Genomic DNA, 27,859 nt, shown 5'->3' with positions numbered 1-27,859 from the left:
ATGTACCCCTTTTTGCCCTCAATCTGTATATTAACATTTCCCAGCATGAGAACTGCGAACCTACACTTTTTGACACTGCTGACTCTCAATCCTGGGGTTCCTACTGACATATGGGAACCAGTATGGTTCCCATATGTGGTTCTCGATCATATGATTTCTACGCCAACTATGAAAGAATGATCACATGCAGGCTGAAGGCTCCCTTTTCATTGTCAGTTTTGACTGGAGAGAATATTCAACTTCTTGAGAATAAGATTTATTTATGTAATTGAGGGAGGAACTCTAAAAGTATCCACAGACAAAAGACAGTTATCAAATAAATTAAAATCATTCTGTACATAGATTAGGGTATAAACATACATAATTGCACTGGTCACGAATGCATATATACAGTATGTCCTGTACAGGAATCACATGCTATTGATCTTTTGTACTGATTGGGTAAAAGTGTTAATCCCACAATGGACTCCAAAGTAACACATTTGCTTTATAGTAGGTACAATTAGCATCCTGTAGTGTTTTCTTCTGCTGGATCCCACAGGAACTTACTGAGAAATTCAAAGCTTACATGCAACCCCCTATGTCCAATGTAAAAGTACGGAAACCTGATGACTGGTCTCTCAGGGACCAAGTATTGTGATGGGTAGAGGAGTGTCATTTACCCTCACATACCTGAATATACCCTGGAGCTATACTGGTGAATCAGAGTGGTGGGGTTTTTTTTTGGTTAAGACACAAATATTGTTATAATTAATACTTCAGACAGGCAGCCAACATGCATGTTAGCATAATATTGTTATTGTATTCTGGTGTCTTGAATTCCAACAGCCTTGCCCTTATAATCCAAGACGCAGAGCAGCCATTCTCAATCAGGGTTTCATGGAACTCTAGGGTTCCTTCAGAGGTCTCTAGGGGGTCCATGAGCAGTGGCTGATTTACTTTTTATATGATATTCATGCATAGTTTTGGGTCCAATGCAACTTGGCATGGCGCCAATGATCTTTTGATCTAGCTGTCTGTAAGGGATGCATTATTCCCAATGGCCACCACTGTAAGAGGCAATCTTCCCACAGACCTCCAATGAACACGTGCAGTATTTTCACTGACCACCAATGTAAAGGGTATTCTTCCTCTCATACACCACAATGTAAGGGAACCGTTTACTAAACACAAAAGCAGGAAGAATGTATCCAGTGACCACCAGTGTAATGGAGTCTGTCAGCGTTTCTTTTCTTGATGTAATAATAATAACAACAAATTATTTTAAATGGGTGTTCAAAATATAGATCTTGTGTGTCAAATACTTTAGGTACATCCGATTCTTTATTCTTTTACACGTTATGTCTGCAACTTAGCAACATGCTAATGTACCTTTAGCTGTAAATCTGATATTTTAGCAGGTGTTCCTCAAAAGGTGAGAATTATTTAAAGGGTTCCTCTGGGGTAAAAGGGTTTAGAAAGGCTGAAGTAGAGTATTACATCTTTGGCAATTCTCAGATAATTATTTTAGCAGGTGAAGACATTTCTCAAATAATTATTTGTTGTTCACCTGACTAGGGTCCTGGATTGGCACACTCACCGAGACAGCAAGCTCTGGGTAGCCCTGGACAGAGTCTCTTGTCAGTACCCACTGGAAGGGCTCTCCTGGATATTGTCCCCCATCCCGCTGTCGGTGCGGGACCACCCTCTGATTTCCACCACAATCCGAATTGTCAGAGCGACGCTCAAGCACTCCTCACTGGCCCCGGCCCCCTCGCCCCTAACACCGGTGATAGGGGACCCCGACTTCGCGCCGGGAGCGGACACCGCACGGTTCTCCAAACTTGTGACAGTGGACAAGTACAGAATACTTGACTTTCGGACAAACTCTGACTGGCTATCGGGCCCAGCTATACGATCCCTTACCGTCCCCTCTCTCGACTCCTGGAGTGTTATGCAACTCCGACACTTTTTGCGAGCTATCCCTAATTCCCAAACTCTAGATAGACCCCTTACGGAATACGAGACGATGTGCACAGGGTCTGAGCCCACACGACATGCAATATCCCTTATATACAAACAGATCAACGCGCGCGCCCCCACCGATCGTCCAGCGTTCCTGCATAAAAAAAAAAAAAAATATTTGTTGATAAATCCCATGCATTAAGCCAGTGCAGGCATTCTACATTGCATTGCAGCTGCCATATAGTGCAACCCTCCGGTTATATAGGGGAGATTGGCTTAATACAATTGCAAATCAAATGGCCAAAGTATTGCAAAGTGTGCAAACAGAAGGATAACAATGTGCATCAAAGGCTGTTCCAAACCAAAATCAGTTCAGTTGCATATCATTGTCCATATACTTAGGTTTGGAGACAAATATACAGAATCCTTCAAAGGCTTCAGTTACTGTTCCAATATTTCGCAACAAACATTTAAATATGAGCAACTGACAATCATTTAACAAACATCTGACAAATACTGTATCTTGTACTATATTCCATTAGGGTAAAATTCTAATCTCCACAGTGAGTTTAAATGTACAGGAAGTTTTTTGTTATCAAGACTCTCACTGGATTCAGATCACTTATGGCATTTTAACTTGAGGAGTGTGGGACACAGCAGTAAAAGTTTAGATGCATTTAGAGACTGATTAGGAAAGATCATTTTATAGATCTTGCACATGAATTCTATTTAGGAGCACACCTCAGGTATTACCATAATTTAAGTCTTTATTTTTTAACATTTTATTAACCCTTTTCACTGTAATATTTCCTAATCTGTCAATAGAATGCACACAAGATCAAAATATATTGGTTATACTGTACATATGCGTGTATAAAACAAAAACTATCTCAAGAAAAGCTTATTTTTTGAATAATATTTTTTACTATTCTTCTCATAAAAAGGTATATATATATATATTTTTAAAAAAAACCTTGTTAGAAATCCATCCACAATTAATATATACAAAATCAAAGCCTAATGAGGCACATTAAGATCTAATAAGTTATAACATTTACGAGAACTACACAAATGTCTGCAGCACAAAGGGGAAATTTATTTTTTCATTAACATAAATCATATAATTTTATATTTTATAGCTTTTTATTCTAATTAGTTCTGGCATACACAATAAATCAAGTGCAATATCACAGAGGTACAAATTTAAGAAAGGACCACCGTACAATCAGCTTAGCTAATTTGCAGGAATATTTTCTATATAGGAAAAGTTATTTTATGAAATTTATTGCTGGTATGTTGTCATCAAACTATTGTATAGTTAGCAGTTTGAAACATAAATGGAATGCATCACTTCTATACTTCCTCCTTATACTGCAAAAAAGCAGAAAGACAGCACTTTTTCCTAGTGTAATACCATTTATTTAGAAAAATTATAATAAATGTGTATGGAAGATCAGAGTATATAACTGTCCACCAACAGACCACAGAGCTCTGTAGAAGGGAAGAATCGCCCCTGAAACACCTCAGCTTTGCAACACTTGGGTCAACCTGTGTTGGGTCCATCACATATTGTACGGCCCTGCTGAGTGTCCTGTTTGTCCATTGGTGGACAGTTGTATGCTCTGATCTTCCATACACATGTGAGTAGGCAGCTACTCTTGGTTTTATTATAATTTTTCTAAATGAATGGTATTACACTAGGAAGAGGCACTGTCTTTCTGTTTTTTTGCATGTTTTTGAGGAAGCATCCCAATACCCTTTCTGATGGCAGCCTTCCAGAGTGGTCCAGTCTGTAAAGATCAGTGATTGGGGATTGGCTTTAGTACACAAAGCGCTGGATTTTCATAATTTGTTTGGCTTCCTCCTTATACCGCTCACAATCATAATAAAACAAAAGAATATTCCTTAAAAATATATAAATGTATTAGATTCCATTCAGGTATTTTAAGACATTTAGAAGTGCCAGTGTCAGAAGAACCAGCAACCTTCATGTTCTATAGCAGCCCATCTTAACTTGGGAAGAGAGTGGCCCTTACATTGCAGAGCAAATCTTTGGTATCAGCCAGGTACCATTTCCAATACTGGAAACCTGCTGCACTTATGAAATATTGTAAATAGTACTACCAATATACCAAACCAAGCATCACTCTTCTGTTTCAACAGTTTTATTAAGTTTACAATGTTATAAGGGTTGAGAGGAGAGAAAACAAAGATAAAATATATATCTCCTATTGGCATTACAAAAGGAATTTAGTCATGAGTAGAACACAAAGAGGGGATTGAGTAATCATAGGACATTTCTCATGAGACAGCAATGTAGAAAATACAATACAATTCCTAGAACATTCTATGAAGTAAATTTTATGAAGTGGAAATCTTCCAATTTATCATTTAAAATTGTCAAGAGATTTCATTTATTATTATCCAGTAAATGTAGAAAAAAAACATTCAAAATTAGGTTATGTGGAATTCAAAGATCTAGCTTTTAAAAGTTTGGGTGCAAAAAAGATATAAGAAAGTATTCTTCTGGAGTGTCAAGGAATTACAGGGGTACGGGTACTCCTAGAATGAGATCCTAATAGGTTGGACTTGATGGACTAATGTCTTTATTCAACCTCAAATACTATGTAACTATGTAACTATAAGAGAAAGAGGAAAACCATGGAAGCAGATTCGGGTAAGGATTCATTAGTATCAGTGTATATGAATCTGTGCACCTTAAAAGGGCTTGGAGCATATTTGGATAATTGTACCAGTATCATATACCATCTGAAAAGTGCTTTGATGCTGGCTTTAGTAATTATGGTGTGAATATTGATCATATCCAGTAAAATGCCATTCACTAAGGTCTTGTTTCACCTCAATCTAATTCCTGGTCATTTGTCAATAGAAGATGATAGGAGTTGGCAAAGGGAAGAAATATACCCCTTATCAAAGCATCTGCATAAGTGCCCAAAAGAAGAAATGTCACCACACAATGAGATGGTGTGCCCACTTACAACAAGACCAACGGACATAACATCAGCTGTATATCCCTGTTCTAAGGTCTAAATATTGTCAACAGGGTGCTGTTACAGATTCCTCAGTGGAGAGTACATTTTTGTTGAAATGGTAAGGCCCTATGAAATTGTAGAAAAGGTTTGGGAGGTAAACTATAGAGGACATCAGCCTGGTATGAGAAAGCCCCATCACATATATCCTGTAAACTTAATCAAATGACTCTTATGTCCTACACCCCCTTATCTGTCAGGGCCAACAGCGGTGCCTTATGTAGAGGTTGCTACGGCCCTGTCAGTTAGATACAAATAGGAGACAAGGGAGTTCTTACTAAAAAAACTGAGTGTTTTACTCACCCATACCTGGCCTAACAATGTTATAGAGGAATCACAGAGCGAATGGTCTAGTCTTATTGTCCTCATTCCGAAGCCACATGGCAGCATCCAGTCTTGTATTGACTTGAGAAAATGAAGCAAAGTTTCCAAATTTGATGCCCTTATTATGCCCAGAGTAGATGAGTTGACTGCGCAATTGTGTCATGCCCAATATATCACAATGCTCAACCTCACTAAAGGTTATTGGCAGATTACCCTAACAGACCAGGCCAAAAATAAAGCACTGTTCTCTATACCAGAAGGAGATTTGCAGTATAAGATGATGCCAAGGATTGTGAGGCCAGCAAATGATCGACCATACTCTTAAGCCATTTAAATCTATGCATCTACTTATTTAGATGACATGGTAATTTTTAGTGCCGGTAGTAAAGTCACTTGCCCAAGGTACAGGCTGTCATTAATGACCTTAGGGTTGGTGTTTTGACAGCCAGTCCCAAAAAGTGTGTGTTTTGGTTAGAGGAAGCCTGTTATTTAGGGTACGTCAGCACCTGAAAACAACCCTATGTAAAAGCGAAACATTGATTACTCCTAACTTTGTTCAGGAATTTGTGTTGCAAATTGACACATCAGAGGTGGGCTTAGGAGCACTGGTGTCCCAAGCCATAAATGGGGAAGAACATCCTTCATCCTTCCTAAGCAGGAAACTGACCCTTGAGGAATGTAAATATGCTGGTAAGATGTTTAGACAGAATGTTTGGCCATCTAGGGCAACAGTTCAGGCCCATTACAGACCATGCCCCTCTCAAGTGGATGGCCCAAAAAAAGGAATGCAAGAGTTAGCTGGTGGTTCCTGACTTTGCAAAATTTCAGTTTTGTGATACAGCATAGACCTGGAAACCAAAAAGGTAATGCTGATGCGCTCTCCAGAGTTCACAGTATTTTTGATGAAGATGCTCAAGCTAGCAAAGATCCTGAGGAATGTAGTTCTTTACCTGGGGTTAGTTACACAACACTTACATCGTCTAGTTTTATTGGGAGTCTGATAGAGATTCTGGGAGGAATGAACCTCCAGTTCTGTGGACCGCATCTTGATTGTTGCTGGACAGGAGACAAAAGTGGTATTGTGAAACTACAAATTGTGGTATCTAAGTCTGCAAGGGTTACAGGAACCCATTGGAGGACTGCTGCTGATCCAGAAAGGAATATTACAGCAAACAATGGATTGGGCTCTACGTAGTTGCAGTAAGGCTCAGTTGAGCAGATCTTGCCTTTGTTTGCCTACCTTAGAGTTATAGTGGGATTCCTTTACCATTATGTGTTGTTTATGCTTGGCTGAAATAAACAGCTTGCTTTTTGTTTAAAAAGCTGGACGTTTTACTTCTGCCTATAGTCTAACCCCACTAATTTAATCACTAGTAGAAATGGGTTGATTTGGTCCACAGATCAGAAATGGTTAGTTGTTGAGGCTGGTGATCTTACAATAAAACCAATAAACATTTAGCTTGGTAGACAAATGGAATTAGTGATGAAAGCGTTAATATATGGTCTATGCAGAAGTAACTTTTAGGAAACATTGAAATAATAAAAGTAATCCATAGTATTTGAATTAAGATCCCTCCATGCATCTAAAATGTTATGTTGAAACAATAAATGTGCTACTTTGTAGCTCTTTTCAGAAGGTTGTTTCATTTTAGCTCTATGTAGGTTAGATTTATCCAGACAAAGGTTTAAAGCTAAATAGGAATCACCACCAATGATAATCTGGCCAATGGACTGAGGGAGTAAATAGGAGAACATAGTGTGGAAAAATTCCAGTTGTTTGGTATTGGGATTGCAATAGGAAATTATTGAAATAGTATGTTTGTGGAGATTACCAACAACCATTAGAAGGTAATAGAAGATAGAATGTAAATGGCTTCCAAAATACATTTCAGGATGGGTATCAGGGACTGAAATATGGTATGTCATCATATAAAAGGGAAGGGTTATAGTTTTGTAAGAGGAAAATGGGAAAATATTGGGCAAGAAAAATGGTGAAGAATTAATCTTAAAGGGCAGTATTATTAAAATATAAATAAAAAAAATTCAACCTGTTAAAAGTAAGGCTTGCAGGACCATGTTCCTGAACATAATTTTCACTTTATAGAGTCCACTTATGGAGACATGTTAAGCCCTTCGGCACTTATATAGTTAAGACCATATCTCCATGAACTTTATATAACTATTTAAAAAAAAAACCCACAAAAAATTAGCAAAAAATAATCACCAGATTGTGACATGCATCAAAACACCACATTGACAATCCCCCTATTGTCATAGCTGGTAATAAAATTAAGCAATCCCCTGTTTCCATCATGCCTGGGAGACCTAAAGGGAAAACCGAGGTTCTTCACAGGCAGCTACTAGGGGGCAAGAAATGAAAAAACAGAGCGCAAAACACCTAGTGCATTAATTGTGGAGATAGCAATGTATAAATATTACAAACACCCGCAGAAGCATCTGTGTCAGCCTCAAATCAGAGAGGTTTGATCCGGACTGCTGGATTGAATCAGTTATGGACTTTTTTCTGTCAACAACCTTTACCAAGGCTCTTTTATTAACATACTGCTGTGAGTGCAACTGTTTTAATCTTTTAATAATAAAGTGTTTTGGGGTTTACGCCCAACTAGGCTTCTGGTAGTTTTTATTATGTTCCACTGTTATCAGCTCTACTGCATCTATATACACATATTGGTTCCTTCAAAAGGGTCAACTTCTGTGATGTGTCACCTCTGAAGATTAGTGATCCTTCCTCCAGAACCAGTCACAAAAAATAATAAGGTTTTACTTCCTTATATACTGTATTTGTGAGTGTATTTTTGGCTTTTACGTGTACTGTATACTTCCCTAGCTGTTTTGTACTCTGTTTTTTCTTTTCTTGTTTTTCAGTTGTGGGCATCCTCTTCCCACATTCAGAGTAGCACACCAAGCCTGTCATCCCAGTAGTTTTCTCTAGCTCACTCCTCATTACCTCGTAGCCTGATGTATCTGTACTCGTTGGAATGAGCTTATGGTTTTTCTAGTCAGTTGTCAGCTATTAGGGAGCGAGCAGGTTCACAGGCCAAAGTGGTGGTTGAGCTGCGCCTTTGAGGAGAACGGCACATTTGCCTTTCTTTCCTGGCAGTGGGCATGCTATAAAGCCAGAGCACACAAAGAGTTGGTGGAGTGGATAATCAAGCTTTAATTATCCTTCTCTTTCACCCAGATGCAGAGTAGCACAATGTAATCTGCAGCTGCAAATGTGCCCTTTTCTCCCTCCTGTTCTACAGCTAATCCCACCAGTGCCCCATAAGCTGGCATTGAACAGTCAGCTGAATTATTTGAGTACACCATGATGTTGAGGAGGAGAGCAACAGGCAAATAGAGGGAGGGGACAACAGGCAGGGAGAACCAATTGCCAGTGATGTTTTTACAGCCGCAGTGATGCGGAGGTCTCAGGCTATATCTGGGTGACAGACTGTAGATGAGGAAAGTGAGGGAGAGGCATAACATGAGGGAGGCAGGATGTCACCCAGGGACCACATGCCGAGAAGTTGGGGGAGCAGCCATCCTAGTCCACCAGATGGCAAGCATATGCTTCAACCAAGTACTGAATCTCCAATCCCCACCCTGCCTTCTCCAGCTTTATCCTTGACCATGAATGTGTCTCTTCCCCAGCTGCTGAAACATAGGAATATCTCTGCCCTCCACCATTGTAATAAAGCCAATATCTAATTTTTGCTGGACTATTCAGTGAACGGCAGGGTCCACATGACCACAGACATCCAGCTAGCATGGTCAGGGATGTTACATTTTGTTCACAGCCCATTGGGTAACTTTGCTGATGGCTGGGAAGGATGAAAGAAGGGGCACACTACTGGAGCTGGTAGTGCCACCCTACTTCGTTTTTTCATTTCGTTTTTTAACAAACGAAGAGGGTATTAGCAGAAGGCCAAGAGAAAATGTCTAAACCTGTCTGAGGTGTCATGGAGGGAGCTGGTAAGGTCTTCCATAAGGTAGATGTCGTGTATCCTATCGAGCCATTGGGGTACGGTGGGAGGTTCGGGGCTCTTCCATAGGGCTGGGATACACGCTCGGGCTGCGTTGACTAGGTGACGGACGACGGATCGTTTGTAGGTCTTGGACGGTATGTCATTATGGTGGAGGAGGAAGAAGGCCGGGTCGCGCGGCACCGGGAGGTCTGTGAACTTTTGGGTGATGGAGCGCACTTGGTCCCAAAATGCATTGAGTGAGGGGCACAACCAGAATATGTGTAGGATGTCCGCTGAAGGAGCATGACATCGCCAGCAGGTATCTGGAGTTTGGGGATACATAGAGTGTAGGGTATGAGGTGTCCTGTACCACCTGGTGACCAACTTGTATCCGGACTCTTGATATTTATTGCTGATGGAGGATTGGTAAGACATTGTAAGCAATTTTGTGCGTTCCCCGGGGGCGAACTGGATCCCCAGATCCTCCTCCCACCTTGGGAGGAACCACAGGTTGTCAGGGATGCTTCCAGAGAGCAGGAGTTTATAACAGAAGGACAGGGCATGGCGGACTGGGCCGTCACTAGAGCATTCAGATTCGAATGTGGTCAATGATCTGGAGAGTTGAGTTGGAGGGGGGAGGGAGTTCAAAAAGTGGAGCAGTTGCATAGTGCGCCATGGGTCAAGGGGCAGAGAGCCGAGGTCAGAAGTTGATGTAAACGAAGTGGGCCACGAGGTACCGTGTAGGAAGTGGATTGCTCTGCAACTACTGGGGGTCCTGAGGTTGAGGAGGCATTTGTCGTCTATCCCCGGAGGGAAGGCCGGGTTTCCTAGAACTAGGATCAAAGGAGATGGCGAGAGCGACAGGGAGTACTGAGAGAAGGCAGATTGGGCTATTGTTAGCGTGGGCATGATGGTGGGATGCGAGCGGACGGTAGGGAGGGTGGGGGATGAGCACCAAGGTAGACCTGATAGTGGCACTGGAGAGAAGGATTGCTCAAGGCCGGTCCAGAGCTTTGAGGTTCAGTGGCGACACCAGTCCAGTACTTGCGTCAAATGGACGGCTATGTAATAGAGGTGTACATCTGGTAGACCCATTCCTCCGCTGCTTTTAGGTAAACGTAGAAGATTGTATTTGAGTCTAGGAGGCTTGCCTGCCCATACAAAGCTGGTGAAAAGGGATCGAATGGATCGGAAGAGGGTATCTTGATAGGGAGGGCTTGGAGGGGGTATAGAAGTCGGGGAAGAATGGATTGTTTCAAGATGTTACAACGTCCCATCCAAGAAAAGGTCCCTGTGGTCCATTGTTTAAGGTCGGAGCTAATGGCAGACAGTAAAGGGGGAAAGTTGAGGGAGAAGGTCAAAGCGGGGTTTTTGGGGAGCTGAATGCCCAGATATTTCAGGGAGGTGGGAGACCACTTAAAAGGGAAGTTGTCGAGTACCCTCCGAAGGCGAGGGCCCGTGAGGGAGAGATGCATGGCCATTTAGAGTTATGGGAGTTCACAAGAAAATTCGAGAGTGCACCATATCGCCCAATTTCCGCCAAGAGCACCGGGAGAGAAATGTCGGGAGAGGCAAGGAAGAACAAGAGGTCATCCGCAAAAGTTGCCACCTTATGCTGGACTGGGCCAATTTGTACTCCTCCAATGTCAGGGTTAGAACGGATGTTGCGAAGGAATGGTTGTAAGTAGAGGACGAAGAGGAGGGGGGAGAGGGGGCAGCCCTGACGTGCACCGTTGGTGATGGAGAAGGAGGGGGACAGCACACCATTCACCCGGACCCGGGCGGAGGCGCAGGAGTAGAGAGAACGTATCCATGTTAGCATATGGGTGCCCAGTCCAACCGCTTTCAGGGTAGATGACAGGAAGTCCCAGTCAACCCTGTTGAAAGCCTTCTCCGCGTCAGTGGAGAGTAGGACGCAAGGAGAGGCAGACGACAGGGCGGAGTGGATGACCCCCAAGGCCCGGGTCGTGTTGTCTCTAGCCTCCCTTGCCGGGACGAACCCCACTTGGTCTAGGTGTATCAGATCAGCTAAATATGGGGCCAGGCGGAAGTATAGGACCTTGGCAAATAGTTTCGTGTCCACATTGAGTAGTGAGATGGGCCTGTAGCTGGGACACAGTGTTGGGTCTTTACCCTCTTTAGGTATCACCGAGATATGGGCCAAGAGCGATTCAGGCAGGATAGTGGCGTCTTTGAGAGGGGGTGGCGGAGGGGGTGGATGGGGGGTGAGAGAGATTATACAGGGAAGAGTAATAGTCACTAAATGCAGCAGCTATGTCTGCCGGTGAAGTGGACTTGCTGCCCGTGGGACGGGTGATGGTCGGGATGTGAGTCCGGGCGTGTCGTTTATGAAGAGCACGTGCTAGATACTTGCCACATTGGTTTCCATATTTGTAGAATGACCGCCGTGTCAAAGAGACAGCGCTTGATGCGGTTCAGCTTATTGTAAGAGAGGTGGGAGGAGGATGCGGAGGAGTCCAGGTTGGGGTCAAGGACCAACAGCTGGCACCCAGATGGGTGGTCTACTGTCACAGAAAAATCAGCTTCCCTGGAATGGCCCAGTCAAGGTGAACCGAGGTGAAACATCCCTGGATATCCACAGGGCGCCTCAACATATCAATAAGGCATTACAACAACGAAAACCCAGACATCATTTTGTATGGAGGATTATCACATGGGACACACTGCGGGAGGGACACGGAGGTCCCAGGCATACAACCGGGAGGGGGGGGAATGGATCGGGAGTCCGGAGCAGCTCCACTCAGGCCAGGGAGCAGCTACATCCAAGGAGGTTACAGGTATGGAGAGGGTATCCAAGCGGTCTGTCACGGTTCCCCAATGAGCAAGGTTCTATGCGTCATCCACTGTGGTGTGTAGCGGGGAGTAGCGGGTCGTAAGGCCTGGGGAGCAGGAAGGGCCGTGGAATGGGCCAGCATCAGAGGGGCGTGCAGACTAGGCCAGTATGCCATCACACGAGTGCACGGTAGGTCTAGAAGGGGGCCCATGTCCCAGATGTAGATCACCGCCTCCGCAGAGGGTTCCAACGGGTACGACCGTGAGCTGAGCGAAAAACAAAAAGAAAAAATGGGGGGATGCACTCCGGTAGCCGTTGGAGTCTAATCTGGGAATCCACCTTGGAGAAAGGACTAGCGGAGGGGGAGTGAGTGATCCCTTACCTGTCCATCGTCGGGAATTCAAGGCTCGTTGTTGGTCGGTGCTTGGCGAGGTTGTCTAGGCCTGCTCCGAGAAGGGCTCTGGCGGCGTCTACATTGAGGCATGGGGCGAGACTCGAAATCCAGGTCGAGGGCCAGCCAGTCCGGTACATCGATGGGTTCAGTGTCCAGGAAGGAGAATAGGTCAGCCAGTTGGAGTGGATGGCGAAGATTGAAGGTCCAGTTGTTCCTGCGGATGTTAAGGCTGAAGGGGTAGCCCCAGGTATAGAGGGCTCCGGCCTCGCGAATCACTGCTGGGAGGGGTTGCAAAATCCTCCGCATGTGGAGGGTGCGACGGGACAGGTCCGGCAGAATAGTGATGTCCGCTCTGTCGAAGGGAACAGGGCCCTTTTGCCACGCTTTGCGCATGATCACTTCTTTTTCCTTCTTTTTGTATGCGGCAAAGGACGTCCAACACGATGCACGTGGTCTATCTCCAATGGAGGGTCTGGGGCCTTGTCCAAAATCCCGTTGAGGATGGCGGTCACAGTTGGACGCAGACCCGTCGCGGTAGTAGCCTCCGGGAGCCCCCGGAGCTTGACATTGTTCCGTCGGGTTCTGTTCTCATGGTCATCTTGTGCGATCAGGACGTCCATGAGGTGGCGGTCATGGGAGGCCGAGTTCGACTCCAGGCGCTCAACTCGCTGTGCCAGACTTGCCTGTTCGTTGGACAGGGTGGAGACCGCCGCTTCCAGATGGGAGATGGCTTTGTGAATGCCGGCAATGTCCCTCTTGAGCGCGTTCTGCATTTTGGAGACGATGGCGGCCATGTCTTGCCTCGTGGGGAGAGAGAGCAAGATGGTGGAGATCTCATCGGTGGAAAGAGTGGAAGACGCGGTCAGGGTCTGCATCGGTGTAGGCGTGAGTGGGAGGTGAGGCTCTTCGATGGGACTGGAGCAAGGCGGAGGGGCTATCACCGACGCGGGTGTTTGGTCCGATGTGGCTGGCGAGGCCGAGGCTTCCCGAAGCTGTGGGGGGGAAGTAGGCCTCGGGCTATGCCTTGCGTCCCAGGGGTCATGAGGCCCTTAGATGAGCTGCGGGTTGAGGAGGCTGCTGTGGACAGGAAGCGCTGTAGGGATGTCTGGGGTCGTTGGTCGTCGTTAGAACGGGATTTAGTCTTCAACGACATCAAAAGCGAGGGTTTGGGATGCCGTGATCAACTGAAAAGTCTCAGGTGGTAGCAGAGCTCAAGCAATGCGCTTCCTTACGCCGCCATAGCCAAGCCACGCCCCAGGATAAAATTATTTGTCACCCTTGAAAAAAGGGCCAGAATGCTCACATATGTAGGAGGGTTTTGTCAGTGGGTGGTTCCTTAAGTATTTGTATTTATTGATCTTATTTTTGTGATTGTATTGCTATGATTAAGGTGCCTTGGGGGACTGAAACATGTTAGCACCCTTTGTAGCTGCTTTTATGCCTTTTCAATAAAGAATGAAGAGGAATTCTGCGAGTGCCAGCTCATTTCCAGCTCTTTTTCCACTTCTTTTGGATCCATGTTTCAAGGAGAAAATGCTAGCGATCACCCTGTCATTACAGAGGGAGCAAAAAATTAAATCTCTGAAGGACGTGCTGTGGGGGAACCTGATGTTCTTTCCAGAGACTAGCAGTTCATGGCCAATAGTGTTTGGAGCATCCTGTTGGTGAAAGGAGGAACAGTTGTCCAGCACAGCTAGAATGCAGCACACAGGGGGGTCTGTCAGCAGCAGTTATAGGCAGCACCTGAACTATATGATCTCTGATTATTGGAGTCATGGGCTGATGTTGACACCCACAGAATGAATGACCACCTTGACCTTTTAGCAATGAGGATGGAGACTGGCCAGAGCCAAGTATGCAGTGGAGCTGCTGGCCTGCTCTGCAGCCAATGTGCTTTCAGAATGTGCATTTAGTGCAGCAGCGGTTTTGTCACTAAGAAAAAAAGTCCTCCTGTCTCCAGACACAGTTGACTGACTAATCTTTATAAAAATGAACCAGTCCTGGATCAACAATGAGTACCAAGCTCCTGCTGCTGGTGCTAGTGTAGCATTCCCCTTCCCCGGTCAGCATTATCCCAGCACAGGATAATACTACCGGTGGTTTTGAAGGAGTAATCTACAATAAAATTAAATAACAGGTCTCCCTGTCTTTCCTCTATACACCCCTTCCTCTATACACACCTTGAGTACTAAGGTTGGTTGCTATGGGTTATGACAGCTCAGAATTCTTCTTGTCTAGGGATACATTCACTCGTTTGCCCATCAGCACTTACTGCCCTTTCTGGTAATCGATTAAAGTGATGTCCAGACTGTAGTTATGATGCTTGAATTGCAGAAAATTCAGGGAGAGAGGAGGAGGTTCAGGCAGATGTAGACCCCATTGCTTTTCAGAGTGTGGTTACTGTTTCCATGCACAATAGGCCAAACACCTGACACAGCATTACTTGAGGTAGAAGTTACTGATCCTTGTCTTTAGTAGTAGCCACTGGACCTGCTACCACCAGGCTCCAGGGTCGTCCCATGGCCAGTCCCCAGGCTTCAGGCCTAACCATCTCAGACAATCCAGTGCAGCCTCCCCACAGGCTAGGCCTGTGGGAGGAAAAGAGAGCTCACCTGGTCCACTCCAAGTATTTATCTCCTCCCCCAGCATGCACCACTGGCCATTGTTCAACAGTGATTGGCTGGAGAGGGATATCCACTCATAGCAAGACCATTGGTTGCTCTGTTCTGTGACCAGGGCAAACCCTGCAGTACCTCTAGCAGCAGACAGATGGCAATCGATGACAGATTGTTTAGGGGAAGCCAAATGAACCCAGACTACAACATTATTACACCATACAGCATAAGCATCTACTACCACTGCTGCAGGCCTGTCACAAAAAGGCCTCCTACCACCATTACCTTCTCTTTCCACCATTACCACATTCTGCCACCATTTCTGCTTTTTCTACAGCTGCATTATAACCATCTCTTGCCACCACTGTAGGCCGGACACCATTACCATTTTGTGCTGTCTCGACAGCTGTAGTTACTGTCAAGGTGCCACACCTAAAATACCCAATACCTAATGTTTCTGCAGCTGCTTCTCAATTGTAGATTGTTTTGCAACTTTTTGCATTGTGCATCAATGTTTGTGTTACATTATTGTGCTTCAGCAGTAAAAAAAAATACCCAACACCTAGTATTTCCGCAGCTGCTCCTAAGTTGTAAAATTTTGGAAACTTTTTTGCAGGGTCAATTCTTCATTGTGCATCAATGTTTGGGTTGTATTATGGTGTTTTAGCACTAAAAAAGTGCTAAATCACAAGCAGGGGATCCGTGCATGCAGATCGGAACTAAAGGCACCTGTGTGAAAGGGGCCTTAACTTGAAAGCACATAATGCTTCATTGGGCACTTGTGCACTCATGAAGGGAAAAAATCATAATGTACTGCTTCCCTGTGCTTTGGACTACAAGTTAGACATTGCATGCAGTGCTGTTTGATTCATTAGAATCATACCTCTATTCCACACAGCAAAACTGCAGCCCTGCAGGGAAGCAATTTGTAACTTTCAGAAGAAAAATCATGCAGAAATTTCAAACATATAGAACAACAATATTAGCAATTTTTTTTTATCCACGCTAGAATCTTTGTTTTAAAACAGTGTTCATAAAATAAAACGGAGTGTTCCTTCCACAGACATACATATGTAATACTTTCAAGCTGGACCTCTGCTTTGCAAGACACTTACTTGACATTGACTTCACTGGTCAGTTACGCCTCTTCTACTTAACTATAATGGTCACTTTGCGAATTAAGATTTAGCAAATGATCCTTGGCTCTTGCCCAGAACTTGGTCTCAGGTCTCTGTGGGTTAACAGCTAATGGAGTAACATAGTGTAAAACTCAACAAGGCGTTCTATTGAAATAACAATCTTTGGATTTGAAATGTACATGTTGTATGCAGCAGAAGCCATTATTTTACAACTATCAATGCACGGTATTACTCAGCTGCTCTAATTGGTTATAACAAGAGTAGAAAGGTAATTTAATTTCCCCGCTGCAGGATGAAAATGACAGAGATATCAGGGTAAGGTAATGCTGGAAGGGTAATTAGGAGACAGCATGTGAAAGGAAAAGCAGAGGGGAAGAGTCAACGTCTGAAGTCTGTTACACGTTAGTATTCCCTTCCTAGCAGGAGATTGGATTATTGACTAAGATACAAAATAATCCATCACATTTATGCACACTATCATTTGTGTTTATAACAGCCAACATATTCGAACAATGTACAAGAAAAAGCAGAATCGTTTTTTAGTAATATAAAGGAAAATTGTAATGATTTTTGGTCTCTGTTTTATTTTTTTCTTCTAGAACATTTATTAGTATATAAAATAATGTTCTTTACCACTTTGTATTATTTTTATAAAATATTTTCTTTACCAAAAGGCATTACAGAAAAACCTGTCATAAAATAAATAGGGATCAATAGTGAGCAATTTTCCATGCAGTGAGAGCACATTGGGACAAAAGGTCTTTTGGATCACTGTTGGTGCAATTAATTGTTATGAGCATGAAATGAAAGAGAAAAGAGGGATTATTTGTTTTTTCCACAATTGTTATATTATTTACCTTTGTTGTCAGATTCTGATATGATATTAATTCACATTATTAATAGTTAAAGGAGAACTATGAGGTGAGTGCTTTTCACTCACCTCATAGTTCTAGCCGACCTGTGACAATGAGACTGTCACAGGTCGGTTCAGTAGATCGGGAGGTGAGCGAACACATACCGGGTTCGCTCACCTCTCTATCCTGTCACGGCTGGATTCCCCTCTCCCCGCTCCGATCCGCCAGCGCTGACTGGCGGAACGGACGGGGGAGGGGGCGGGTACAGCTGACTCTGCCTCTAGATAGGCAGAGCCAGCTGTCACTCATGCAGCTGGGCGGATCTTGACATCGATGTCGGGATCCCCTCCGGCTGCGGCGTCTCAGTATACCGCGAGCTGCAGCTCGCGGTATACTGAGCCTAGGGTGATGGGAGGACGCTAGTTTGTGTCCTCCCGTTACCCTAAAGAGAACTATGGGGAAAAGCCCTGACCCCATAGTTCTCCTTTAAATATTGCTAACACAAAATGTATGTTTAGTAACATTTATATTGATAGTTATTTTGTAGCACTGGAGGTGTAGTACAGCACAGAGATATTTTGTTTATATTTTGTGAGCGATTAGTTGATTGGGTGCTTGCAGCTTTAGAGCATTAGATACTGGTGCGGGACATGTTTTATTAGTTTTACTTCCCCGCTATGTTAGAGGTAGAGCTAAGGCAGTTTTTATTGTAAAAAAACCCAACACTTTTTATATGTCAGAATCAAACGCCAGAAATACTGCACTGACACACTGCAAATTATTTAAGTGGTTTTACTAAGCTGCAATGGAAGAGGCAGATTTTATCATGATATAACAATTAGAGTATATTATTGTAGACAAAAGCGAAAAGAAATGATGTACATACTCAATGCACCATATGTAAGCAGCCTTTGTATGCCCTTATTTAAGAGGGAGGGACTAGACATGTTTTATTATGACTTTTTTCAGAGACAATATCAGATTTGATGCACAATATGTAAGTCTTTTGATTAGACCACAACTTTACAGGGAGAGGCCGGGCAGGTGTTCTCTAGACATAAAAATCAGAGTGTATGTTTTCTGAAACAAAAGCCAAAAATAATAGTTCAGATTCAATGCACAGTATGTACGCTATTTTGTAAACCTGCAATTTTAGTGGGAGAAAGCAGTCAGTTTTTATCCTGGAATTAAAAATTACAGTGTATTTTCTCTGACAAAAGCCAGAACAAATGTACGCAATTTATGCAGAGTATGTTTTCCTTTTTATTTGGATGCAATTTGCAACTTTATTTAGCAAGCAGGCAGATTTCATCAGGATTTTAAAATTAAAGTGTATTTGTTGTGAGACCAAAGCCAGAAAAATGTACAGATTCAGTGATTAATATGTAATACTTTTGACTAGAATTCAGTGTCAGAGAGATTAAGCAGCAGATTTTCTCATTGTCATAAAAAATTACAATGCATTTTTCCTGAAACAAAAGCATTACAAAATGTATTTAGAGATCATATAGTTCAGGCGCTGCTATAACTGCTGTCAACAGACCCCCCTATGTGCTGCATATTAGCTGTGCTGCACAACTGTTGCTTCTTTCACCAACAGGATGCTCAAAACCCTATTGGTTATGAACTGCCAGTCTCTGGAAAGGACTTGAAGAGGTCCCCCACAGCACGTCCTTCAGATATTTCATTTTCATTTTTTGCTTTCTCTGTATTAGCAGGATGTCACTGTCGTGACATCTGTGTCCGTCCAGTTTTTTCCTTCATCTTGGAAAAATTAAATTATCGGACTCGTGTTGGTCTGTGGGAAATCGGATGCAAATATTACCCCTGATCCACCACGATCAGGCCTGCCAAAACGGAACCCTGATCAGTTTGTTTTTTCCAGACTTGGCTGTAGTCGAGGTAATCGGATGTAAACGGACATTTAGATCCTGCTGCCATTAGACTAATATTGGGCTTCCGATCATATCCGCCTGAAAAACTCATAGGCAGACCTGATTGGAATGCCCATGTGAAAGGAACTTAAGCCATACTAAAATAAAAAAATGGCAATTATTTAATAAAGCACTGTGCATCATGAACGTGTTTTATAATTTAATAAAATACTTGTTTTAATCTTTTTCATCTTTTGTTGCATATCAGCATTGCTGATCTACTGTAGCTTCCATTTAGACACTTCCTGTGCATATACTGTATGTTATGTCTCAGGGTGGGAGGAATTTATCAAAACTGGAGCAGACAAAATTTGGAGCAGCTGTGCATGGCAACCAATCAGCTTCTCTCGTTCATATTCAAACCTTAGCTGAAGAGAGAAGCTGATTGGTTGCTATGCACAGCTACTCCAGATTTTGTCTGCTCCAGTTTTTAGATATTACCCCATAGTATATATTGTAGCTTTTTATTATTGTTATATATTTAGATTTTACTAGTAATTTTTTTTAATGAACATTATATGCCAAGACATGTGACAGTTAAATGTCTAGACCTGCCGTGATTGTGTTATAAGAATGCGTCAGTAACATTTCTGGACCCGCACATGCGCAGTAGTATGTTAGATGACTGGACTCCCTTCACACGCCCTCGGAAGTCCAGATATCTCACGGGTCCAGGGAAGTGATAAAACACCGGCAGCAGCTCACTGTGTTGTGCAGCAGTGAGCCGGCTGTGTGTTAAAAACCAATACAAAGCATCTCTGAGAAGAATACTGTATTCTTCTCAGAGATACTAAGGGGTCTATTCATGAAGCAGCCAAAGAATCTAGCCGTAGCTTCGGCCGATCCTTCGGCTAGCTTCAGCCCCAGGACCCCTTCGGTTCAGTAGAACCAAAGGGCTGCTGTAAAATAGCCCGTACAGATCCCGAACTTAGCCGAGCGGCTCAGTCGAGCCGAAGACATATGCCTCGGCCCGGCTGAGCCACGCTGAAAGCCGAAGCTGGCCGAGCGGCCAGCCATTGGCCGGCCCACAGCCTGCTTCTGACAGCCGGGCGGAGCTCAGCTAACCAGGGACACTGATCTCCAGACAGCAAACTCTCCCGGGCGCTCCGGGAGTCTCCCGCTCCCGGCCGCCCAGGAGAGAAACACTGATTTTTCTTTTTTTTTCTTTATTCTGACACAGAGCCGTGTCAGAATAGAGAAAAAAAAATTAAAAAATTGCTGAGCATGTTCAGCTGACCCAAAGCCACGTGAAGCCACCCGATGTACGGCTGATTTCAGCCGATATACGGCTGAGATCAGCCGTACCAGCCTGAAGTGAATAGCCGAACAGCGTTCGGCTCACTTCACTTCAGGTCAGTCTTTCACTCGGCTGCCTATGGCAGCTTAGTGAATAGACTCCTAAGTATCAAAGCCCCTGTTAATAAAAAGATAATGCCTTAGTGCCCTCTAGTTTAAAAAAAATAAAAATAAAATTATCTTTTAACATTTTTAAAAATAAAAAAGTTTTTTAAAAGTTTAATAAAAAAAGCTATAAGAATAAAATATAGTGCCATGGAGGCTATTAAAGATAGGAGACAAACATACCACATTCCAAAATTTTTCTACACTAAAATTGTATTTCACTCATTGAATTTTGTGACCCATAACTCCCAAAATAAACTGAAATCCCAAACATATGATATACCCTATAAATGAGGACAAATAAAATAATGTATTATGAATGACTTTCTGTTAGCTACACTAATTATGTACACATTATTATTGCCCAAACTGTGAAAAAAAAATTATTTTCTTTTTTTTTCATATAACAAAAAATAATGCAATGCATGAGGAAGATGGAAATTATGGCTAAACAAACACAGGTCCCCAGTCCTGTCTGAAGCTGTGTCACTAAGTGTTAAACTTTCACTTTACATACACTTTAACCTCCATTATTTTGTTAAGTAGAGACTTTTTAAATTATAAAGGTGTACCTGCATGGAAACATACAAACTAAAAGCAAGTCTAGATAGCTGAAAACTAAGATGTCAGGACATATGCCTTGCTTTAAAATTTGCCCCTCCGATGCGGCCCAGCAGTTTTCCACAGTGACTTTCTGATAGGTCTTTGCAACCCCTGTGTTATATCCATACCTAGGCTGGCTGCTAGGTCTCTCAGGCACCAGTCACTGCATTTTGATGGGATGATGAGATGAATGTTGAGAGATATGTGCTGACAGGTTTTCCTGTTGCCTTTCTGGTCCTGCTGTTACTCTGCCATCTGAATCAGTGCTGCTGAGAAGGGGAAGCAATCAAAAATCACTTTGTAACATATACTGAAGCTTTAAATTCTTGCCTGGCTCCATACAACACCAATTACAAAAAATTTAGAAATCCAGAAATGTATTTGTAACACAGAAGGTTTACACAAACAGTCATCACTTGGTGCCTTGACGCATTTGGTACCACAAGTGCTTACTGATGAGCCATGTGATTAAGCACTTGTGGTGCAAAATACGTCAAGGCAAAATGTGATAACCATTTTTGTTAACCTCCTGTTTTAAAAATAAAGACTGTATCTGGATTTCTGGTACCCGATTTTCTGGACTTGTTTTCTTCATTGGTCCTGCTGTTAGTTAAATATTTTAGTATCCCCGCAGGTTTGCTTTAATATCATCACAAACTAAACTTTTGTTATTTTTTTTCCAGATCTTTGATCAAGAGAAACGGAATTGTAATTTTACCGCCAGTCCCATGGGGATCTTAATTCAGCGCTGCACTGAATACTTTTTGGTCATCAAATTAAAATTCACAATACCTCCAGAAAGCTAAAATAAGGATCAAATGAATCCCATTAATTTAATTACTGTACTTACTTTGGTTGCATGGGTTCAGTGCATTTCTATAGTCAAGTCAATTGCAGTTAACACAGAACTATAGTGCAATTACCTGTATCATAAGTTAATGAATCTTGGCAAGTACGTAAAAGGAAATATATCAATAAAATTAAGGGTTATTTGCTGATATGCATTCTCTACAGTGCGTGATACATTGGCCACTTCAAATAAACCACAATATAATTCTACAAGTTTCACTTACTTTTAATACTTTATTACTGTTATCCCTTAAAGCTGGACTCCAGGCAGATATAAAAACACCCTTTAATTCAGTTATATATTTAATAAAAATAAAATGTACCTGCATTATATTTTTAATATTCCTAAGCAAAAGTCCTGTATGTGACACCAAAAGATGTCAGCTGTTACCATGGCTCTAGTAGCCAGAAAAGTCAACGGTCACCCACCATGCCATAAAATCGATCTACTTTGCTATTAAATACAGGGGAAGAATGTATTTTTTGTATAATATTGCTTACCACAATCCTTTACCTAATTGAGAACCAGCCTATATATAGCTGTTCATTAGCAGACCATTTTTTTAGTTTTCAGTGCTTTGGTAATTTGACGGACAATTTTTCCGTTATGCAGCATTGTACCCAAATGAATTTTATATCATTCTTTGAAACAGATTGAGTTTTCTTTTAGTGGTATTTAATAACCACTGCATTTTTTATTTTTTATAATATAGAGGAAAAGAAACAGAAAATCTGAAATAAAAACTGTTACTTACTTTCCCTGACTTTTTGTTATAAAAACATATGAAACAGAAATACCAAAACAGTACAAACATCTGCAAAATGGCCCCTTATTAGAAAAGAGATACCCCAAGGTGATCTGATTTTTTTGCCACACTTTTTTAGAAATTAGTAAACATGCTGGTATTAATGTGTTAATAAAATCATGTAGCCTGGTAACGGTGCGCAGCACATTAATGTACAGGCCATACATGGAGGGAGGAAGAAGTGAAGGGACTAATGTACAGGTCACACACAGTGGGAGGATGGAAATGAAGAGGAAATATGTAGGATAAGGGAAGTGAATGTGTTATTATACAAGCAATACAGGGACAGGATGAAGATGGGATGTACAGGAGAGGAAGAGGGGGGTGAAAAGGTAAAAAAATACTACATTAACATTAATTAATTCAGTCAAACCTGCTGCTGCTGCTTACCCTTCATTGATTCCTTAATTGTAGCAGTAAGGGCTCTCACATATAAACACTAGTACTGTTTACATTTGTGGTCACATGTGTGATCACTGTGATTGGCCATCACAGTAATCACAAGGCACAGTGCCAGTCTGATTGGCTCTGTGCATTTTGATTCTTATCTGCACTGTCTAATAACAGAGATCTAAGCACTCCACTGTATTAAAATTTACAGGCTGAACTTTTGGCAGATATAAAAGACGCAAATGAAAACAGCTTTATAATAACAAATACAGCTTATAATTAAATTTATTTTTAAATGCCAGCGGTGTAAGTACCTGAGTTTGGCCTACTATCATCCTATTGCAGTCCATGTACAGCAGTGCTAGAGTGTTAGAGGAAGAATCAGCACTAAGAGCCAATCAGTTCCTGTGCTGATAAGAAGCATGCTGGTAGGAAGAGAAAGCCTGGTGACAGAGAGATGAGCTCATCATTGTGTTGCTTTTCATATCACTGTCCAGTCAATGGCTGGGGCAGGTCAAGGATGACCTGAACTTAGAGGAAGTAGGTTGAATGTTACTGGCCATCAGACATCTAGCGGAAGAAAATAGTACTGCAGAGGAAATCTCTGGATTGAGACTGAATATTTCAGCAAAAGCTGGAATATTTCATTATCTTATCCTTTAATTGGCTGTTCCTTTTTTATCTTGTTATTTTTTGATGGAGTTCAGCTTTAAGGGAGAATAATTTATCTATAACCTACAAAATAAGTAGTGCAAAAATATTTATAATTTGCTTGGCTTTTTTCTCAAAATTTATTAAAAAGCTAAGTTTAATTTAGTGAGAATTTGGAATGGAATAGTTAAAAAGTGATAAATATCATAGACATAGAATGTGCTTTCAAATACTGCATATACATTCACCTGTGAAGCACTGACTTGTATGCAGTCTTGTTAAACGGTCTGTGTAAATTTCTATTGTTTCCATAGAAAAAATGTAAAATTTTTTTGAAAAATAGTCTATATAGACACATTTTATTGTTGAACATCTGGTTTTAGAGGTGCTTTCTTTGGCATACGCTGTTCACAGAAACTTTAATTCAGTGTTTGAATGTAGTCAAATTTGCATCCACAATTTAGAACATAGGTTAAAGAATAAGCATACATTCAGAAATTATATTTCATTTTGTCTTGTCCCCGCAGTTCACTTGAAAAATGTAATTGTTCACTCTTAACTAGGAGTTTCAGACACAGGGCCCCCTAGTCTAAAAATATAGATATGTCATTCTGTTCCTCAAGCAGCTGCCCCCAATCATCACTAGAGGAGGCTGAAGATAAGAAGACAGGCTTTGTATGTATTGGGATACTTGAGTTCACTTAAGACGCTGTTCTTCTCTTAAGCTCTCTTCAGTGGTAGCCAGGAGCCACTGCTACAAGAACAGAGTAATCCAAAGGTGCTGCTTTCAGGCTGGAAGGTTCCTGTGTCTGAAACTTTGGGTTAGGAGCAATCGGTACTCCTTGCAACTGACTTTTTTGCACAGGCTTCAGTGAAAAATAAAAATATAGGATATATACTAAAAATACACTTATTCTTTAAAGTAACTGTCATGTAAAATAAATAAAGCTGCTAGCGCACAAAGCACTTGCACATAAAGGTACTTGCAGTGGCTTTTATTGCCCCCTCCACACACAAATGAATTGCTGGGGCACCCTGAGCCAGCAAAGCTTCTGCACTTTATGGAAGTGATGGAGCTTGCCCATCCCCTCCTGCCTTATACATATTCCACTGGCCAGTGAGGCCGCTCATCATAGTGATGGGCCAATAGGAATGACTGGGGGAGGGAGCGAGCAAGCTAGCGCTAGCATTACCCATATTGTCATGATGTCCCAACATTCAGATGCAGAGACAGAAATAAAAGCTATTGCATTTATGTGCAGGCAACTCTCTTAGGATATAGTATTGGTTTCCACTAGGGATAAGCAAATCAGCCTGGGTTCAGTTGGCAGGTCATTTGTTGATCCCAAAGTACAAAAACTGTGAACTTTAATCTGAACCCCATTGAAGTCAATAAGGATTGAAAAATCAATTCTGGGCATTTACAAGGTTAAAAGGCTTGGGATTGTCAATAAAAGGATTGGGGAGCTGAACACTGGCATGGGGGATATACAGTATATCAATGCAAAACAAAAGGTTTAAATACCGTACAGCGGGGAGAGGGTCCTCCTTTTTATGCAACTTTGGGGGCGACATTGGAAAAACACCAATCATTCAATCAATCAGATTGGTTACAACTTAAAAAAATCAAACTTTTGTAGCTAGTTTTGGACGCGACACCTTTTTTATCCAGAGAAAATAGGCCTGAATTAACTGGTAGAAGTAGCAGCCACAACATGTCTAACAGCTATAGGAAAGTTTAATCTTACATAAAAAAAAGCTAAAGCCCTCAACTTCATACAAATTGGCATGTGGCACAAAAGCTGAATAGTATAGTTTGTCAGCTTTTTTCTACACAGCACCACATTGTCTTAAAGAAAATGTCAAATTCAGAGTGCACAAAATCCCTTCAAAACCAAAATTCCTCAATTCCTCTGCCATCCCCGTATCCCCAATTGTTCCCAAAAATTCAGGGATATGTGTGTGATAGAATTGGCTAGTGTCAGGAGAGTAGGCGAGCACTTGAATAGGTGGTAATTGAAAAAGCTCTGCAGTGTGGGCCTTTTGTAAGGTATCTTCTGCTGACAGAAATTGTGGTCTGCAGTCTCTACCTGCAGCATATCAGTCATGGTAAACATACTAGACATTTGGGAACCACAAGCATAAGGAAGTAAATGACTATGCACAAAAGAGCTTGGAGGGAGCAGCTTCTCAATAAGACAGGTTAGCAAAAAAAAAGGCGTGCAGTCCTCCTCCTTAAGGGTGCATTGCAACCACTTTTTTTTGAGTGCTGATAAGGCGCTGTTTTCCTCCACCTCAAGGGTGCATAGCAGCCTTTTTTATTGGGCCTGGTAATACACCCTTTTCCTCCTTCTCAAAGGCACATAGCAGCCATTTATTTATTTGATCAGGTTCTTCAAGTTTTACCAGCTTTGCCTAGCAACCTGTTTTAACATTATTTTGAGGGCTAGTTCACACCAGGCCCAGTGCATGTCGGTCCAATTTGGTGCAGGAATGCACTGGATTGCATCCTGGCGTGGCAGGGGCAGTGCAATCGCACACTTTTTTCGGACCGCATCGGAACGCAGGCATTGATGTGCCACGCGTGCTGGTGCGGGCGATCGCACTGTGGTCGGGGGGCTTGGCTGCAGTGCAATGGACTTCAATGCACCGCCACGCGCCCTCCCGCCCCAGAATGTAGTGAGATGGCCAGGATGTGATCCAGTGCGACAACCCTTGTCTGAGATACACTGGAGCTACTCATCGAATAGCCCCTATAAGACTACGAGAGCTCTAAGTTTATAAATGGAACAAATATGCCACATTTTTCGTGCTGCCATATACACTGCCTTTGCTGTTGTAGTGGCTAGCTGTAAAACTCTTACAGCTACACAGATTGATTAGAAAAAATCTAATTCCTTTTTTTTTCTTCTATTTCATCTGCACATGATCTCATTCATCTGGGCATTCAAAGTAAACACAGCTACAATTACTGGTAGTATGATAAATCTAAGTAAATTACCTATGTACAATTATCTAATAGTAAACAAAAACATAGAAAACAATTAACTATTGTTGTGTTTTTAATATTTCAAGCAAAGTTCTTTCTACTCAAATCAAAGCATCTAACTGTACAAGTATCAGGTCACAATGGCTAAAACTTTTTTACTGCAGTGTCACTTTCACAATCAGAGACCTAATCTAGAATGCTATTATTTGATATATTAAAAAAATTCAATGGAATTATAATTACCTAAAGGTTGAAAATGGATAATAATTATTATTATTATACAGGATTTATATAGCGCCAACAGTTTGTGCAGCGCTTTACAATATAATATACCGCTATATTTACATGCTTGGGCAATGATAAGACTATTTTTAAAGCAGAACTTAACTAAAAAAATAAACAATTGCTAGGAGGTAGGAAATTAAATGTCTCTTCTGACAAACAACCATCTTCCTCTATCATCTAGCAATTTTGAAATTTTTCCCTGTACACTGTATGGCGCAAATGGGTCAGGCGCCTGAGGATACTATAAGTGCATATATAAAAGTTACATCCTTAGTGCTGCCCAGTGGCTGAAAAGGATGCCTGGGAGTGGCTGGGAACTCAGAAGTAGTGGCAGTGGAAAAGAGCAGTTAGAAGCAGAACAGAGGACAAAGGATACATGGCACAGTGCTGTTACAGTGCACACATGTAAGGTAAGTGTGCTATAATGTGCAAGTATGCTGTGCATATGTGAACATTATGGCAAAAGCCCACCCAGCACACATCGTTTTAATTCCAATTTAGGTATCCTATCATATATTACCCTAATGCAATTCTTGTAGTATCTCAAAAGAAAAAGTTACAAAAATTTACAAATGCAGCAGATTTTAGTCTTCATTAAGGGGATAAATCAAGTAAGTTATCAGCGGAGTAAACTTTAAAGTGTATCTTTAGCCCATATATGTTTTTAATCATTATGGATAGATACCGTGTTTCCCCAAAAGTAAGACCTACCCCGAAAATAAGACCTAGCACTATCTTCAGGGATTTCTGTAATATAAGACCTACCCCGAAAATAAGACCTAGTTTGGTGGTAGATCTCATATTACAGAAATCCCTGAAGATAGTGGTAGCTGCAGCTCCCTCCCGCCCCCCCCGCCAGGCACAAACCG

Source organism: Nanorana parkeri, unplaced genomic scaffold (genome assembly GCF_000935625.1).
Source record: "Nanorana parkeri isolate BGI_ZX_2015 unplaced genomic scaffold, ASM93562v1 scaffold88, whole genome shotgun sequence".
NCBI classification, from domain to species: Eukaryota; Metazoa; Chordata; class Amphibia; order Anura; family Dicroglossidae; genus Nanorana; species Nanorana parkeri.
Note: the sequence above shows the minus strand (reverse complement) of the source record.